This window comes from Canis lupus, chromosome 21 (assembly GCF_003254725.2).
Source record: "Canis lupus dingo isolate Sandy chromosome 21, ASM325472v2, whole genome shotgun sequence".
NCBI classification, from domain to species: Eukaryota; Metazoa; Chordata; class Mammalia; order Carnivora; family Canidae; genus Canis; species Canis lupus.
The window spans coordinates 39,708,093-39,725,903 of NC_064263.1; the positions used below are offsets into that span (position 1 = coordinate 39,708,093).

General features: G+C 32.7%; 1 protein-coding gene and 1 long non-coding RNA gene across 19 annotated transcripts in view; one reads left to right on the top strand and one right to left on the bottom strand.

Moving 5' to 3' along the window:
* The window catches only part of SOX6 (SRY-box transcription factor 6), a 665,863-nt gene that overhangs the window by 455,088 nt on the left and 192,964 nt on the right, over window positions 1-17,811 (bottom strand). For 9 of the 18 annotated variants that reach the window (XM_049099117.1, XM_035703769.2, XM_049099118.1 and 6 more), the window contains one exon: window positions 12,173-12,254. The exons of 6 other annotated variants lie outside the window; for them this stretch is intronic. The gene's annotated coding sequence lies outside the window, so the exon portion shown is untranslated. Of the gene's footprint in view, window positions 1-793; window positions 877-11,050; window positions 11,107-12,172; window positions 12,255-17,811 lie in introns of all 18 variants that reach the window. 3 more of the 18 variants (XM_035703768.2, XM_049099119.1, XM_035703770.2) reach the window with 2 other exon arrangements.
* The window catches only part of LOC112667685 (uncharacterized), a 103,154-nt gene continuing 91,367 nt past the window's right edge, over window positions 6,025-17,811 (top strand). Inside the window, exons 1-2 of the long non-coding RNA XR_007404754.1 lie at window positions 6,025-6,134; window positions 7,701-7,793. This is a non-coding gene — a long non-coding RNA (uncharacterized LOC112667685). The remainder of the gene's footprint in view (window positions 6,135-7,700; window positions 7,794-17,811) is intronic.

The following is a 17,811-nucleotide window of genomic DNA, read 5'->3' on the forward strand; positions in this document are numbered from 1 at the left end:
GGTACCACATTACAACTAACGTCAAACTGATTACAGTGCTATTTTCTCTTTTAGATGCATGACTTCTAATAATTCACTGTGGAGGTGAGACAAATAGTAATAATTTCTGTCTCATTATTCATATTTTCTCACTTATACCTTGATATCTTACTTATTTCACATTCTAACTCACTATAATGGCAAAGATAAGTTGGCATTTTCTATAAGTGTTGCTTTTCAAATAGGAATCTGTGGCAATTTTGCTCTTTTACTAGGGTTGTTTCTTAATGTCAAATAGTTTCCTTATCTAAACGTAACTGTCACTTCAGAGCTATTGTACAAATTAAATGAGATAACACATGTAGGTGTTCAGTAAATGGTAGTTCTCTTTGATCCCCCTTACCTGAAATACACAGGGCACAGAAAACATGTCCTAAAACAGGTTGTTATTATGGAATCATCCTGACATTGTATGCAAAATTTGTTTCCACTCTGCAGATATTTAATGGAACTGCTAAATTAGAAACTAAAGGGAAAGAAAAGTGAAGTATCTATCTTTCTTAGAAATAGTTGAAAGGACAAACATTGAAATCAAGAGTGATAAAGAGGACAGATGAAGTTTCCTAAGTAGATTATAGATTGCTGGTAATGTGCCTACTTTCTCTCAGCTAGTTCCTCCTTGTGACTAAGGAGGCTGGTCAAGATTAGATTTAAAGCCCAAAGTATAGAACAAAACAAAGTTAACTTCCACACAGGAATCAATTTCATAATACTTGTATTTGCCCCATCATAAAAATTCAATTATTTTAATTACCTTTAAGAGCTATTAGAACCAATGGTGCTATGGGAGAAGTTTCATCTTGATAGCAGTACATGATCCTAAGATGCAGAAGAATCCTGAATCAAGAATAGAATCCATATCTAAAAATGTATAAGTGTGATTCTACTTAAAGATTCACATTAAAATAGACAAGGTAACAGCAGAGTAACATTAGATCTATTACTTTAGACTCAATAAACCAGGGAAATCATCACTTATATAATCCACCAACTCTAAAAATTATTTCCCCAACTAACAGTTGGTTACTAACAGTTAGTTAACTAACATCTCCCATTTATCTGAATATAGATAAGCTTTCTTTCTCATTCTGTGTCTCACTCTACCAATGCACTAAGAATTACCCCATGTTTTGTATATTTGTGTATTTGCCCAACATGGTTGCAGTCATGTGTCTGTGAGTGTTTTTACAACTTTATTCATAAACCAAATCTGTCTACCCACAGCAATATTTGACAGGTTTATCAATATCTCAATCACATACCTGTTACTGATCATGGTCTTATTACACTCTACCATCATAGAAAGTACTCCTTACCTTCCTCTGGAATTCAGAGCATGTTTTTGTGGTATCTTTAAATCCAAGTTCATCTTATTCCACCTTGTCTAAGTACCCTTGAGGGGGATGGTTTTAGAATCCTTACCTAGAGTTCAATGGGGCTTAGATCTAGCACACCTGCCTCCTTTCAAATTCTCTTCTGGGGTAGCATCAGATAGCAATCACATATTGAACAAGTCCATCTCCTTGTATAAAAGGGTGTACTTACAAAGGTTCATTTATAGTTACTGTGGCAGAAATATTTGGATCAGTGATAATTTTTAACATGGAATTGCTGGTTTTTCTCTTTAGTGGTCATACAAAGACCATAGATACATAGATACATCTTACTCTCAAGAAGATATAAAGTCAACATTTCAACATTTTCCAGAAATAGGACAATAAATTTCTTCTGAAATCTATCTGGTTTATGAGACAAAGAGTGGAATGCAAGAATGCAGAAAATATGTTATTTTTCAAGATCACTTTAATAAACAGAAACAACATCCATTCCACTTTGTTTAGAAGATAAAAGAGGGCAGCCTGGGTGGCTCAGCAGTTTAGTGCCACCTTCAGCCCAGGGCCTGATCCTGGAGCCCCGGGATGGAGTCCTACGTCAGGCTCCCTGCATGGAGCCTGCTTCTCCCTGTGCCCGTGTCTCTGCCTCTCTCTCTCTCTCTCTTTCCTCTCTCTTTCTCTTTCTCTCTCTCTCTGTCTCTCATGAATAAATAAAAAAAATCTTTTTTAAAAAAGAAGATAAAAGAATCATCTAACAAGAGAATGAAGGTTATAATCTAGATTATAAAGATTGCACATAAAAATGAAAGATGGGGCAGGGAAGATGAGAAAATAAAGGGGAAGAGAGAGGTGAGAGAGGAGAGGAAAGAAAAGTCATAGAAAAGGAAAGGAAAGATACAGAAAGGGCAAAAGAAAAGAAAGATAGAAATTATCTAGTATTAACCCTAAGAATATGGCAGAGGTGGAGACAGAAATAAAAGAGTCATAAAAGCCAAATGTGTCCATTATTATTTTCTTTCTTAAGTATTTTCCCTTTTCCAGAGACAGATTGGAAAAATGAGCTAAGTGAATTACCTTCACAAATATTCACTCTTATTTGACCTAATTAGTTTTATGGAGTCGATAGCTCCAAACCTTGCTTAAGAATTTCAGTGGTCACATTTCTGCATAGTCAAAGTGATCTCAAACAATTGCTCCAATGTATTACACGTATAAACAAGTTTTCTTCAAAACCAGGCACGATGGTCATTTTTTCCTCTGTTTTGCTCTTCAACAAACATAGTTATTATAGAAAATGAAAGGAAAATTCCACTCTTCATTCATGTTTGAGTTCCTCTGACTTGCTAAAATATCCTGGCCTATACCATAAGATGTAAGAAGACTATGTATATATATTTCTTTTTTCCTTAAAAAGAAAACTTTCACAAGATTTAATTATACAACAGTTAAATAACACAGCAAATTTTTGTATTCATGGCTCTAGAGGGGGTTTTCTTTCTTTCTTCTTTTTCTATTTTTCTTTTAGAGTGAAAATTATTTTATCAAGAAGTTTCAATTTACATTATTAAAAATATATGGCAATCATTATCACAAGTCTCTTTTCTTTGCTCTGTGATACAGATGCTTTACAAAGGCATTTAATCTTTTTGAAGCCAAAATTAAGGAGTTATTAGAGTTAAGATAAACAGTGTGGTCATTGAGTCAAATAACCTTGAATTTAAGATTTATTATTTACTGTTGGAAAGGTTGATATACTACTCTGATCCTAAATTTTATCAACTATAAAAATAAGTAGAAGTACAGTTTCTACCTCACAGGGTAATTATGAAGATTAAATGAGAAAATTCTCATGGCAAATAAATAGAAAGTATTTAATGCGAAATCTGGTACAACTAAGCACCTAATACATGATGTTATTAATAGATCACATGCCACTACTGAAGTATAAAATTTATCTTCCTAATAATATTACCAAAACAAGTAACAGAATTAGTGTCTGTTGGAGGATACTTAATTCTTTAAAAACAATAGTAGATCAAAGAACATGAAGACCAAGCCTTAAAAAAAAAAAAAAAAAAGCTTGCTTATTTTAATGCAATATTTTTCTAAGTATGGGTTAATGAATAAAATCAGTTTTCTGAGTGCCAATTGGCATTTTTTTTATTTAAAAGAAAAGGAGAGAATGTGCAAGGGAACAAGAAGAAACGAAGAGGAGGCAAGGAGAAGAAAGAAAACACAACACTTAATGCATATTAAGGGTAAGTTTTGTTCATGAAAACTTTATTTCAGTTATATTATATTACATACTTGGTCAGAATTAAAAAAAATTCCTTACTCTGAATCAGTCAAAAAAAAAAGTTTGGAAGCCTCCTTAGAACATGTGAATTAATGGGTTTCATGTCACAGGGAAATATCCAACCAACTTGCTCATTTCTAACTCATGAATGTAGCAACTGCTAGTGCCCCTTGGGATATCTTTTTATATCTTCTTTTTTGAAATACTGAAAGACAGAAGTAGCTACTTACAAGAGTTTATCCAAGGGCAAGAGGGAGACTAGATGGCTTTTGAATAACCATTCCAGCTCTAGGATCATGAAGAAAGCAATTATTTAAAATGAAGAAAAGTTAACAAAACTAAAAGAATTTAAGATATCATTCTTTTCACATTCAATAAATTCAGGCACTTACAAATAAAGACCAAGGAAATAACTCTTCTAAAGATATGATGGATTCACGGAATAAAAGGACTGGAAAGCATCATCCGCTTTCAGTGTGCTTTACTCAAAGAAACTGTTGTATCTATCTCACCTTTTGCAAGGTACATAGGGTATGTATGGGTTTGGGATGGCAGGCAGGAGAGCAGTATACAACAAGAAGGTGCATATAAGTGGTTGTGTTCACTTCAGTCTTATTTCAAACCAAACCAGTATGGTGGTCAGCTGTCAACCAAAGAGAACAGGAGTAGGAACAGAGCCAATCAAGCTGTGTTAAGTAACCCAGTCATTCCACAGAAATCTGTACAGCTCTTGTTCCCTGGCAGTACAGCTGGCAACAGCACAGCAGTAATTTGAGGGGTTTTCTATAGGGTGCTTATGAGTTTGATTTCACTGTTGGCTTCTTGCCACTGCAACCTATACACTGGGTAGTTCTGTTTGTGAGTTACCCAACTATGTGCTTAGATGATAAAAGATCAGATTTTTCACTTGGTAGCTGAGTTTTCACTTTGCAAAATCTACCTTTCTTTCTTTCTTTCTCTTTCTTTCTTTCTTTCTTTCTTTCTTTCTTTCTTTCTTTTTCTTTCTTTCCTTTCTTTCTTTTTTTTTCTTTCCTTTACTTTCTTTTCCTTTCCTTTTTCTTTTCTTTCCTTTTTCTTTTCTTTTCTTTCCTTTTCTTTTCTTTCCTTTTCTTTTCTTTTTTCTTTTCTTTTCTTTCTCCAAACTCCCCAGGTTATAAAAAAAAAAAAAAAGATATGGTTTGCATTGTCAAGTACTTTTCCTCATGTGTTTTGGGGGAGGAACCAAATTCTATTTTACCTATAACTCATCAAACTGTTTTCTCTAAACTAAAACTTAAATCTTTAGAGTCTTTGAAATATCAGTTCTCTCATTTTCTCCCTACAGCTCTCCTTTTTTCATACTTGCCCCCTTGGCAATCAAAAAAATATATCGTTTGCCAGATCTGAAGTAAAAAGGATATATATGATTCAATTGCTGAGGTCCAAGATGATGTTTTATGTGTAACCAAATAAATTTTGCCTTAGCTATTTGCACTTTCATATGGCTTTCTTCTGATACTGAAGGACATAAGGTAGTTAAACAGGAATGAACTGGTCTTCATTTGGGAGAATTGTTGTGTGTTTGGGAATATTTAACATTGAGTCAACCTCAGCTTCTTCCTATATGCTTATATCACCTCACTTTACATAAGATCTAATCAATAATGTATTCCAAAATTATTTTCCTATTAAAACTGAACTACTCTCACTGGTGCTATAACTTAAAAACTGAAAGCCAAAATTATGAGGGTGGGAACAAGTAAGTACAAGATATACAATGAATATACTTGGAATATACTATGAGGCATGGTGAATGAGCAAAAGTATTGATCTTCTTCACCCTTTGGCTCATTAGTGTAAAATTTTAAAATGCTCCTTCTTCACTCTCCCAATATATATCAATATATCACAATATATATCAATATATATCCCATCTCCAATGGGATACCCTTCATTTGTAAAACAGACACACATCTCTATACCAGGGCAACCAAAGTCATCAATTCCATCCTACTTCAGTCAGGATACCCAGTTACTTTCTTTCAACAGCTAGAGACATCAGGAAGTCAGCCTAACCCCCTAAATTTCATTTCAAGGGGTGTTTCATTTCCACTGCTATGCACTGGTAGAGTGGAAGTAGGAAAAATCAAATCCTACCACCAGAAATTCATCAAAAGAATGTTATTAAAATAAGATTCAAAATGAGACTTTATACCAAAACTATTTAACAGATACTAGTTAGCTACTATAGTACAGTCAATAGTATAATTCAGGCATATTATGGGGTAAATGGGTATCAGTAGGTTGCCCAGTGAACTGAGTCACCATCTATAACCTGGTTTCTATAAGAATATCCATTCCAAATTCCAAACAATAAACTTTCAGAACTTTATATTATTAAATTGGAGACTGCCTACAAGTATAGCCCTATGAATATTTCAGAGATGTCTTTTTGTGATATAGGTAAAGATACACTAAAAAATCAGGTAACTAAGTAGCAGTCTTTTTTAAATAGGTTCATATGCTTTACAAAAGGGGGAGGAAATTTTTTTAAAAAGCAAGAATTCAATATGAGAATTATAAATTACTTCCTCATTTACTATTAATTAAGTCTGGGATTTTCAAATACAGTACTTGGAAGTAGAAATATATGTATATATATATTTTTATTGAAGTTCGATTTGCCAACATATTAGTATCACACCCAGTGTTCATCCCGTCAAGTTCCCCCCTCAGTGCTGGTCACCCAGTCACCCTATCCCCCCGCCCACCTCACTACTCCTTGTTTGTTTCCCAGAGTTAGGAGTCTCTCATGTTTTGTCACCCTCTCTAATTTTTCCCATTTTCCCTCTTTTCCCTATAATCCCTTTCACTATTTCTTATACTCCCCGTATGAGTACAAACCATATAATGATTGTCCTTCTCTGAAGTAGGTATGAACAAAGGATTATTAGTGGCTATAACACATTGTTAATATAATGCCAATAAGAATAACTATGCCAATATTATGTTTGTATAGAGTTTTTAAAATCATGTGTATTATTATGTTCTCCTGAACATAAGTGATTCAGATGCTGCCTTAAAAAAACATACAAAGTTTCTAGGCTGAGGGCACTAGGAAAGTTAATTTAACTATAAGGCAACTCATTCTCATGCAAATTCCAGAGAAATAACTAAATACACACTTAACCATCTGTATAACCTAATACCGTCTTTTCATACATTAGCAAGTATGAATATATATATATATAAACCTGCATAAGCACATATTCAAACATCTAAGTATAAGAGCTGCATGGAACTGTGTTTATCATTTTCCTCTTGAAGCACATCTACAGACAAATAGCTACAGCTAACATACAGCTTTTTATAAAATAATCATTGTCTTTGTGTAGAAGGACCTGATAGGAAATGGGTCAAGCCTCTGCACACACATCAGTTGGGGCAACAGAAGGGGAACACTGTGTTCATTCTTTGCATCCAAAACAACAAACTAGAAAATAAATCCATTTGGAGAAATTATCTCAAGTTTAGGCAAGAGAAGGGGAGTTAGAAAAGTTTCCGGTTTCCTGTTAAGAAAACTGACAGCAAGCCTTCATATTAGACTGTACGTGTTTATTCACTAAGATTATTCAAAAATAAAAAAAAAGTGTTCTTATTAAGAAAGCTAAGTTCAAATGAAATGTTTTTCAAGGATAATTCTAAAAATGCCTCAGGGGCTGAGGTTTTCATTAGTGGTTCTAAGAAAACAACTTATAGTGCTTTAAGTGAAGTAAGAGTAAATGGCATTTTACTGTAATGTGCTGCTATGGCCTGTATGACTTGAACCATACAAATGAGTTTTTCTGGGATTTTGTTTTCCCTTAGAAAGGAAAACAGGAAAAAAAATTTTACATAGTCATGAGGCATAGGGCAAGAAATGGACATATAAATAACCATTAGTTCAGTGTAAAAGATCCCCGAAGAAACGGAAGTAGCCCAGGAGATGTGCACATCAAATAAAAATGGAGAATATGGCTATATTTCAGCTCAAACTAATATTCCCTTTTCAGGAATCATCCCCTCTGGCTCACTGCTGACAATCCATAGATGCGTATGAGTGAGATGAGTTCATGAGTAAGATGAACAGGGATGTTCCACGGCAGGTAAATAAATTTGTTTCCACTGAGATAATTATTCTTACCGTATGTCACTACTCTCATGGCATAAACAGGACAGGTGATGACATCCTATAAAATGCAATTTTTATTCCTATACTTGTGACATCAAGATATATAACCCATTCAGCTCTCATGAATTTTTTTTCCTCTGAAACTCTGAGTGGTTTTTTGTTATTGTTGTTCTTGGTTTTTGCTTTTTAAAAAATGCTATTATCAACTGTGTAACATTGTTAAGCGACTGGGGAGAAATGGGACTGTCATTATTTCAGGCTATTTGGTCCTAAACAAAGACTACATATGTTATTACTTGAGATAGCTGAATGTAACTATTTTACTTGGATTTTTTTAAGGTTAGCATCTGCATGATATAACCTCTGTACAGTACCTATATCCTCAAATAAATGCCCTCTCCCAAACTTCAAGTCCTTTCAGACCTAACCTAGGCAACAAACAAGGAATCATAAACCTTTGTACCAACAAATAATTTTTCCAACTATAATTCATTAGTACCTTATTCCAAAAGCATATGAATACTTACAAGATGGTTAATCCTCATTAAAAACTAAGATTACATGACATAATTACATGTAAATAAGAAAAATGAATTAAACTCTTACCCTTTCCTATGTCGGGCACTAGTTGTGAATCATATATACAATTAGAGTTATATTGCTAAGCTAAAAATATTGGTAAAGATCTAAAAATGACAAACAGTGCCTTTTAAATTAATGTCTTATTAGTTGAGTGAAGTACACTGACAAAGAATAATTTATGCTTATTCAAACTGCACTCGACATCTTCAGGTGTTTCCAAATGAGCTCACAGAAGAGTGATTAAATGCATCTGATAACAAGCCACACATTGCTGAAATTACTTACCGCCTCATTTTATGATTAATTAAACATGTAGATTAAAGTTGCAAAAGAATTTAGATTAATGAGCAAGTTAAGTCTTGCTGATATAAGTGAATTGGGAATTGGATGCTCTGTGGAACTTTATAAACATGCATTTTATAATGAATAAGACAAGGCTACATGCAGAATCGTGGCCACCAGGGCCTTTTGACGATGCAGTCTTTTTTAACATGGTTTGACAGCTTTCAAATAACATTCTTCTATAGGCTTTAAACTTTGTGCTTTGCTGTAAAACACAAGACTACATAACTCATGTACCGGGAGTACGATTATTTTCAAGCTCTCCAAGGTAATGACCCCCCGTAGCAGCAGCTGTTCAGAAAAAATTACAAGCTCAATTGTTATTTTAATCAGAGATAGTTTCATAGTTAAAAGCAGTTATGCAACTTATAAAATTATATGACACATCATCAGTACCTTCTCTTCAACACTCCTTCTTCCAAAAGTAAAACCATCCCCCAAAAATCATAGCTTCCAGAGGACTTATTAGCAAACAGCATCCTCAATCATTCATAAAATATTCAAAGCCATTTATTAGTGAAGTTTCTGTGCTAGGAAAGGTAATGTTTAAATTTATGACGACTCTTATCAGCTCCAAGAGTGCGTCAAAATATCTGCTGGGGTTTGCTGAGTCTCCAATTTTTCTCTTTTAAGATCAGTTTTACCTAATCCAAGTAGCTTAGACTGTGTCAAAAGCCAAGTTGGACTTTATGATTTTCCAGGGCAAGAGAAATTCAGGTTGTTCACAGAGATGTAGTACATTCTCCTTTGCAACGAATACAGAAGTGGAGAGAAACTGAGCTTAAGTTACTAAAGTAGCTTGTGTTTTAAAATCTATTCCATTTTATTACTAAGCTTGTAGCACAATGCCATTTATTATTACCATAGCATAATAAAGACAATCCACAAATTCTTTGAATGGATCCAATCTGCTATCTAAAATATACCTCTAATTCTTTTCTATTTATTTTCAGATCTTATGCATGATTCATTTTTTGGCAAGACTGAGATTTTTATAGTATTAATTTTTTTCTTTTTAATTCAGATTTTTTTAACTCTAAAGACTTACCAAGAAAGCTATGGAAACTTTTACATAAGGATCAAAAGGAGCTGTTTCATGACACAGGTGGCAAATTACCATCATTAACCCCACATATTCATCATGTGGACATAACTGTCCATTTATGTTAGTGAAAATATAATATTGAGACATAGTCTCTGACTATAGTAAAATTTATTAAAAGTTAAAATCAGTTTTATAAGCAGCCAAAACAGTTTCCATTTGATTTATTTCCTTTCAGTTTTATTAAGTCAGTGTCTTTTACCAAGTAATATAAACCACATCTTATCACCACAAAAGGTTATTTTAAATTTATAAGCTTTTCCTCCTTGGTAATTCAACTTGAACATAATAAGAAGGATTTGTAGATAAAAATATGGACACAAATACTTCAAGGATCAAATAATAAGTTTTTTGTTTATATGAAAATTTGAATGTCTCATGTGCATACGTTAAAAAGGGAAATCTGACAACAAAGTGGCTATGTTAGTCCAAAAGAGGCTACGTTAGATATCTAAAAATAATTCCTTTGCAATTTTAAGATGTATTTGGTATGTGCCATTAGGACATAGACTATTCAGACAGTTCAAAGAGCCACCATATTTTAAGGAACAGGATCTTTCCACTCTAGCCATTGTCATATTATTTCTAGGCCACACAAACTATGAGGTGTGTCCTGGAGTTACTAATAATTTAATAGAAATTTTGTCATTCTTATGGCATTTTAATACAAGAAGATATATTTATTTCCTCCATGAAAGTAATTTTTGTGAAATAACCTTAAGTCCTAAATACTGAATATACTTAGCTATTATAAGTATTTACTATTATTAGCATGTTTCATTTTTTCTGATAAATGCTTTATATAGTTTACCTGCATTGAGTACATATATTTACTGGTTATTTAAAGTTAGGAGTTAAATGTTTACTTGAAATACCAAAACAGGTACTTCATCATGAAATTTTGAATAAATGGGAACTTAAAATATCCCTAATAAGCCATAATGTAATATAAAAACTCCTAACATTATTTTCATTAAATCAAGATGGCAATTTATTATAATTCATATTTAAAAAACTACAACATAGTCACATAGGCAAAGAACCTTGCATTTCTAAGGGGAGAGTCATATTTTCTTTATCACATATACAGGCTGAAAAAAGTATAAACCATATTTATTGAAATTAAAATGAAACAACTAAACTCATTTTTGCATGTTATAGGGCCACAGTTTGTCAAGCTGAACTATAAATGCATTAATACTCACAATATCACCAAATGATGAATTATAATATTGTCACCTCCTCAGTTTCAGTTCATGCCCTGTAGAGGAGTTTTGTGTGATTCATCAAACCCAGGTTCTGAACATGTTTACAAGCATCGTAGGGCAACATCTTAAGGTAAAAATAAGGAAACTCAACCAAGCAAACTGTCATCAAGGTCAATGGAAGGTTCACAAATGCAAAGAACCAATCTACAACAAAGGGGGCAGATGAAGCCAGGTGCCATCCTATGCTAAATCCTTGTTAACTCAACATCCAGCAGTTGATGAGAGGTGGTTCTTCACTTGGCAGGATCGGCAGCATTACGTACTATACCTATGAGTTGTGTATGTTAATATAAGTATTCAAGAGCCAAAAATAGTGCTAAAATTGGCTTCCAAACTATTATGGTTTATCACTTTTTATTTTATTAACTATGCGAATTCTTTAGCTCCCTTAACCAAATACAGAGTTAGTTAACTAGTTCTGAATTTTTCCTTCAGTGAAGAAATAAAAAGATTTCTCTTTTCTCTAGTTATGCTAAATCACTTTTAAATCCCTATGCATCCAAAATATTTCTGCAAGTGCACATTACCATAGTCTTATATAAAGTGATTGGAGATTTAACGGATGGTTATTTTTTAAGGTCAAGGGTTTCTAAACTTTGTATCTTATATCACTTCTGTGATAGGAGATTGAAATCAAAACTGATTCTATTAATAAAACAAAAACTTACACTTGAAACTAGTATGTTATATACCAATGATACCTCAATAAATAAATTAATTAATTAATTAATGCAAAGGAATCCAAAATTTGGGAAAATTTAGGGTTTGATACTTATCTTTCCAATTCTTAATTCTATATATATGTCCCTTATTAAAGGAAGCATTTCTGAAAAAATATTGAATTGTGGTAGTAAAATGGTTTAATTTGTATGTAAAGTTTAGCCAATAATCTCAATACTTTTAAATACAAGTTAAAAGTAGAAGATGTAAAGAGATTGAGTGTTAATGTTACCTAAGCCTTAGTATTGGACCACAAAAATGCAATGCAATCTTCACTTGCCATGGAAATAGGAAATAAGTGGGAACATTAGTTATACTCATAAATTATATATATTATACCTGGGCTCTTATACAAAGTGATGAGGGGTCACAAAGTCCTTCTTGAAGCATTTTTCTTTCCTCATCAGAAGATATAGAATGTCTAAAAAGAAGAAACTAATCGTTATTGGACCCACTATCTGCCAGATATAAAATAAATCTTCTCTATGCATCATATAATCTTCCCAACAACCACACCCATTTTATAGATGAGGGTATTAAATTTCAAATAGGCAAAGGTATTTGTCTGGAGTCATACCAAGTGGTGATGAGAGTAAAGCCCTATGAACCCAACTCCAAAGTCCATTTGTTCTTTCAGTTATATCACATTTATTTATGGCCTATACTATTTGTGTTTATGCTGCCTAAATCCTAGAATCCCCATCTGCTTCTTCTCAGTTAATCTATTCCTACCACTTCCTTCTAAATTTTACCTATTCCCAAAAGTATGTTGTATTCTCAGCAGTTTAAAAGCCTCTATTATAACAACACATCACATACAGAGGAACATATATAACAATTGTATCTGGCTTAAAAAGGAAAAAAAAAAAACAATGAAAGCCAAAAGACAATGGAGTGATATCTTTAAACTACTGAGCAACAAAAAATTGAATCAAAAAATTCTATATACAGCAAAATATTGATTTTTCAGAAATACAAAAGTAGAGGGACATCTGGTTGGTCCAGTCAGTTAAGTGTCCAGCTCCTGATTATTGGTCAGTCATAATCTTGGGGTTGGTGAGAGCAAGCCCCACGTCACGGTTCCCACTTAGCAAGGAGTCTCCTTGAAATTCTCTTTCTCCCTCTCCCTTTGCCCTTCTCTCTACTCTCTCTTTCTCCCTCTCAAATAAATAAAATAAATCTTTAAAAAAAAAGTTCTTCAGGCAGAAGGTAATGTTACCAAATGGAAATCAAATCTACACAAAGGAATAAAGTGCACTGAAAATGGTAAATATGTGGTAAATATAAAAGACTTTCTTATTTCTTAAATCTCTTTAAAATATGATTGACTATCAAAGGATAAATAACTATTTTTAAGTTTATAACATATGCAGAAGTAATGTGCATGACAAAAGTACAAAGCCTAGGAGAGAGAAATATAAGTATACTATTGTAAAATTCTTATGCTATATGTGACGTGGGATAATATTACTTGAAATAAGACTGTGATAAGTCATATAAGGTTGTTATAAATTCAAAAGCAATCACTAAAATGTAATTAAAACAAAAAATAAAAGTGAAATCTTAAATCTTAAAAAAATTCTCAATAAATTAAAAGAAAGCAGGAAAAGGGAATAATGGACAGATGGTACAAATAGAAAACAATGAGTAGATCATGTATTTAAATTCAACCACATCAGTAATCACATTAAGTGTAAATGATCTAAATATCCAAATTAAAAAGGAAGAATTGTCATACTTTATTGCTTTTTAGCAAGACTCAACTACAGGCAGTCTACACCAATTCACATTAAAATGAAGACACAATACTTTAAAACTGAAAAGATGAAAAAATATTACCCATAGTACCATGAATAAAAAGAAAGCTGCAGTGACTCTCAGACAAAGTAGATTTCAGAGCAAAGAATAACACTAGAGACAAAGGGATCCTTGTATAATGATAAAGGAGTCAATTCATTCATCCACCTAACAGAGCTTCTAAATACAAGAAAAAAGTGCCTGAGTGGCTCAGTCCGTTGAGCATCCAACTCAACTCTTCTTTTAGGCTCAGGTCATGATTTCAGTGTTGTGGGCTCAGCTGCTCAGTAGGGAGTCTGTTTGGGATTGGGATTATCTCTCTGCTCCTCCCCCACTCAGGCACATGCATGAGCTCTCTTTCTCAAATAAATAAATAAATCTGTTTTAAAAAAAACAATAAATACAAGAAAGAAAAACTAATAAAATTTCAAGGAGTATTATAATCAGAGTTTTCCATATCTCACTCTCAGATAATGATAGAACAAGTAGACAAAAGATCATTAAGGATATAGAAGACCTGAACAATACTATCAACCCACTCTACCTAATTTACACTTTTAGAACTTGCCACCCAACAAAATAATTAGAAATTCAAAAACAGAAAAATATCCAGAAAATCCCTAAATATTAGGAAATAAAATGATACTTCTAACATTATTCACAGATCAAGGTAAAAATCAAAAGGGAAATTAGAAAGTATTTTGGACTGAATAAAAATGAGAATACCACATATCAAAATTTATGGGATTCAGCTAAAGCAGTACTTAAAAGTAAATTTATAGCACTAATACCTATTTTGAAAAGTTCTCATATTAATTATCTCAGCTTTCACCTTAATAAACTAGAAAAAGAAGAGCGAATTAAACCCAAAGAATACAGAATAAAGGAAGTAATAAGGATAAAAAAATCAGCAAAATAGAAAACAAAAAAGCAGTACTAAATTTTGATATATTGTGTTGACATTCTGATATTAGAAATAAGTGACATCACTACAGATCTTAACAGTGTAGAAAATATTGTGAACAACTCTATGCCAATAGATTCAACAACTTAATGAAATGCTATTAAATAAAGTCCATAACTCAGATGAAATAGATAACATAAATCGCCCTGCATCTATTAAAGAAATTGAATTTTCAGTTAAAAATCTTTCCAGAGGAAAACTTCAAGCACAGATGGCTTCATTAATGAAATCTTTTTAAGTATTCAAAAAGAAATACCTATCATACACAAACTCTTCCTGAGAATTGAAGAAGAGGGAATACTTCTCAATTCGTTCCATGAGGCTACAGTAAACAAGTAATCAAGATAGTAGCATTAAAAATATAGACAGATCGATGGAAGAAAATAGAGACTCCAGAAATAAACCTATATGTATATGATCAATTGATTTCCAACAAAAGTGCCAAGGTGATTTATTGGTGAAAGGATAACCTTTTTAGCCAATGGCACTGAACAATCAACCAGCCATAGGCAAAAATATAAACCTCAAACTGTATCTCACCCCATTACCAAAATTAGCTCAAAATCAATCACAGACCTTAATTAAAACCTTAAACTATAAAACTTGTAAAATAATGCAAAGGGGAAATTTTAGTGACCTTGGATTTTGTAAAAAACTTTTATATGTGATACAAAAAGTATGAAATATAAAATAAAATAATAAATTGGGCTTCATCAAGATTTAAGTTTTGCTCTTCAAGACGCTTAAAGTTAAAAGCAACCCACAGACTAGTAGAAAATATGTCCAAAACATATATCCAACAAAAACTTGTAACTTAGAATACATAAAAACTATTACAACTCAATAAAAAAGAGGACAACCCCATTAAAAAAAATAGCAAATGATTTAAAAGGCATTTCAACAAGGTAAATGGATGGCAAACAAGCACATGAAAAGATGCTTAACATCATCAGTCAATTAGGGAACTACAAATGAAAACCAGACCACAATGAGATATCATTGTAAGCCACTTGAATGGCTAAAATTGAAGACTAAACACATAAAGAGTTACTAAGGATGTGGGCAACTGTAACTATCATACATTGCTATAAGAAATGTACAATGGTACAAGAGCTTCTTTAAAAACAATTAGCAGTTCTTTTAATGTTAAACATACACCTATGTAATCTAGCCATTTCACTCCTAGGTGACTCAAGAGAGTTTATATCCACACAAAGACAATGTCCAAAGTAGCTTCATTTGTAAGAAGCAAAAATCAGAAAGAATTTGAATGGATAATCAAATTGTGGTATATCCATACAATGAAATACTACTCAGCAATTTAAAAAATAAGTTATTGACATGCACAAATCAATCTCAAAATAATTATGCTGAATGAAATAAACTCGACAAAAAAGAATACATAATGTATCATTCCACTTACATAAAAATATTTTAAATGCAAACTAATCTATAGTGACAGCAGATCAATGACTGTCTAGGTGTAAAGTCAGGGAAAGATGAGGGAGGGGCAGGAGTGAGGGACTCTGAAGAGACATTAAGAAATTGTTCGGTGTGATAGATATGCAAATTACCTTGATTGCAGAAATGGCTTCGCTAGTGTATACTTACATCAAAACTCACCAAATCGTATGCTCTAAATATACACGGTTTATTGTAAGCCAATTATACCTCAATAAAGCTGTAAAAAAATGCAGTAGGTAAGATTCTCACTTCACAGGTAAGGAAGCTAAGGCTCCAAGAGGTTATACAATTTGCCTAAGATCACAGCTAGTACACAATAGTATCCAGTGGTGGCAGGAACTCCATACCATATATTTCAAAATAATATGAAACATCTAGTATATTTCTGACTCAAGAAAGGCACTCAAAAGTTGGCGATTTTAAAGTATTAGAAGCATATAAAAAGCCTAAGATGTGAAAAAGTAATAGATTTTAACCTCACCGAAGGATATGTAATTGTTTATCACTTAGAATTTTTATCATATACTTATTGATAGGATATTTAAATTTCTAAAGAAGATTTTTTTTAGCCTAAAATATCTTAATCAATAGAATGTATGACAGAGTTTCTGTAATGCACTCAAATAGCATTTTACTGGAACCTATTATGCACCACTTAATATATGCTATTTGCTAGGCCCAAGTGAGACAGATTTTTAAGTCATACATAGGTAATGTAAGACCACCCTTTGATGAAGCAGTGGCAAAGAGCTCAGTGTGTTAGGAGGCTAAGGCACATATACAGTTGAGTGGAACATAGAGATGACCAGAAACTCTAGGTCTCTAAGAAAGAACAATGGCCATGTTCCTTCCACCAATTACAAGGTTCTTGCCATGAAGAAGTAATAATGGCCAAAGCATTTCCTAGGGAGGAACTGTTGGGCTTAGTTTGTATCAGTCACTTTTTTGCTCTTCTTTTTCATACATGTATATTTCATTTCCTCCTACAAATAGATTATAAATTCCTAAGGACTAAATCTTCCTTTTCCATTTTAAATTCCACTTGATGTCCAAAGAATCCCAAATTCATATTGTTACTGAGTGAATAAATAAATGAATGAATGCACATTAGTGTTAGTCTGAATAAGTAATGAGAATACTTACAAGGATCAAGGATCAAGGATCAAGACAAGGATCATTTACAAAATCAACTTGACTTTATCCCATTCTCTTGAAAAAGTCTATTTTTTCTTAATTTTCATTTCCATAAGTCTTTTCTTGCTCATGAATATACTACTTTCCTGCACTATTTCCTCTTCCCTTGAAAGAGACAAGTAGGGAGGGCCTATATCCTAATATGATATATATTGCAACTACACCTTCTGTGGAAAAGGACAAAATACAGCAATGTAACCAGAGAGTCATAGTCATCACTTTATCTGAGAGAATTCTAAAAGTAACCAAATTATGTGCACTTGTTTTATTCCTCAACAACATCATGAACTAATCCCTATGTGAGCCAGCTGATAGAAATACCATAATCTCAAGCATAGTTACTTTTCTAACTCACAGCATCCAAGTTTTACCTTACCCTTCTGAAATCAACAATCAAATAATTTTAACCCTTGGTGTTAATGTCTTTTGTGTTTATGTTATGCTTTTAAATCCTCAAAATAATTTTAAGTATATTCTCATTCCTTTAAAAACACACCTTCCTCCCTATTCTCCCATGGAAAGATAAAATACTCCCAATTTTCACTGGGGACCTAACCAA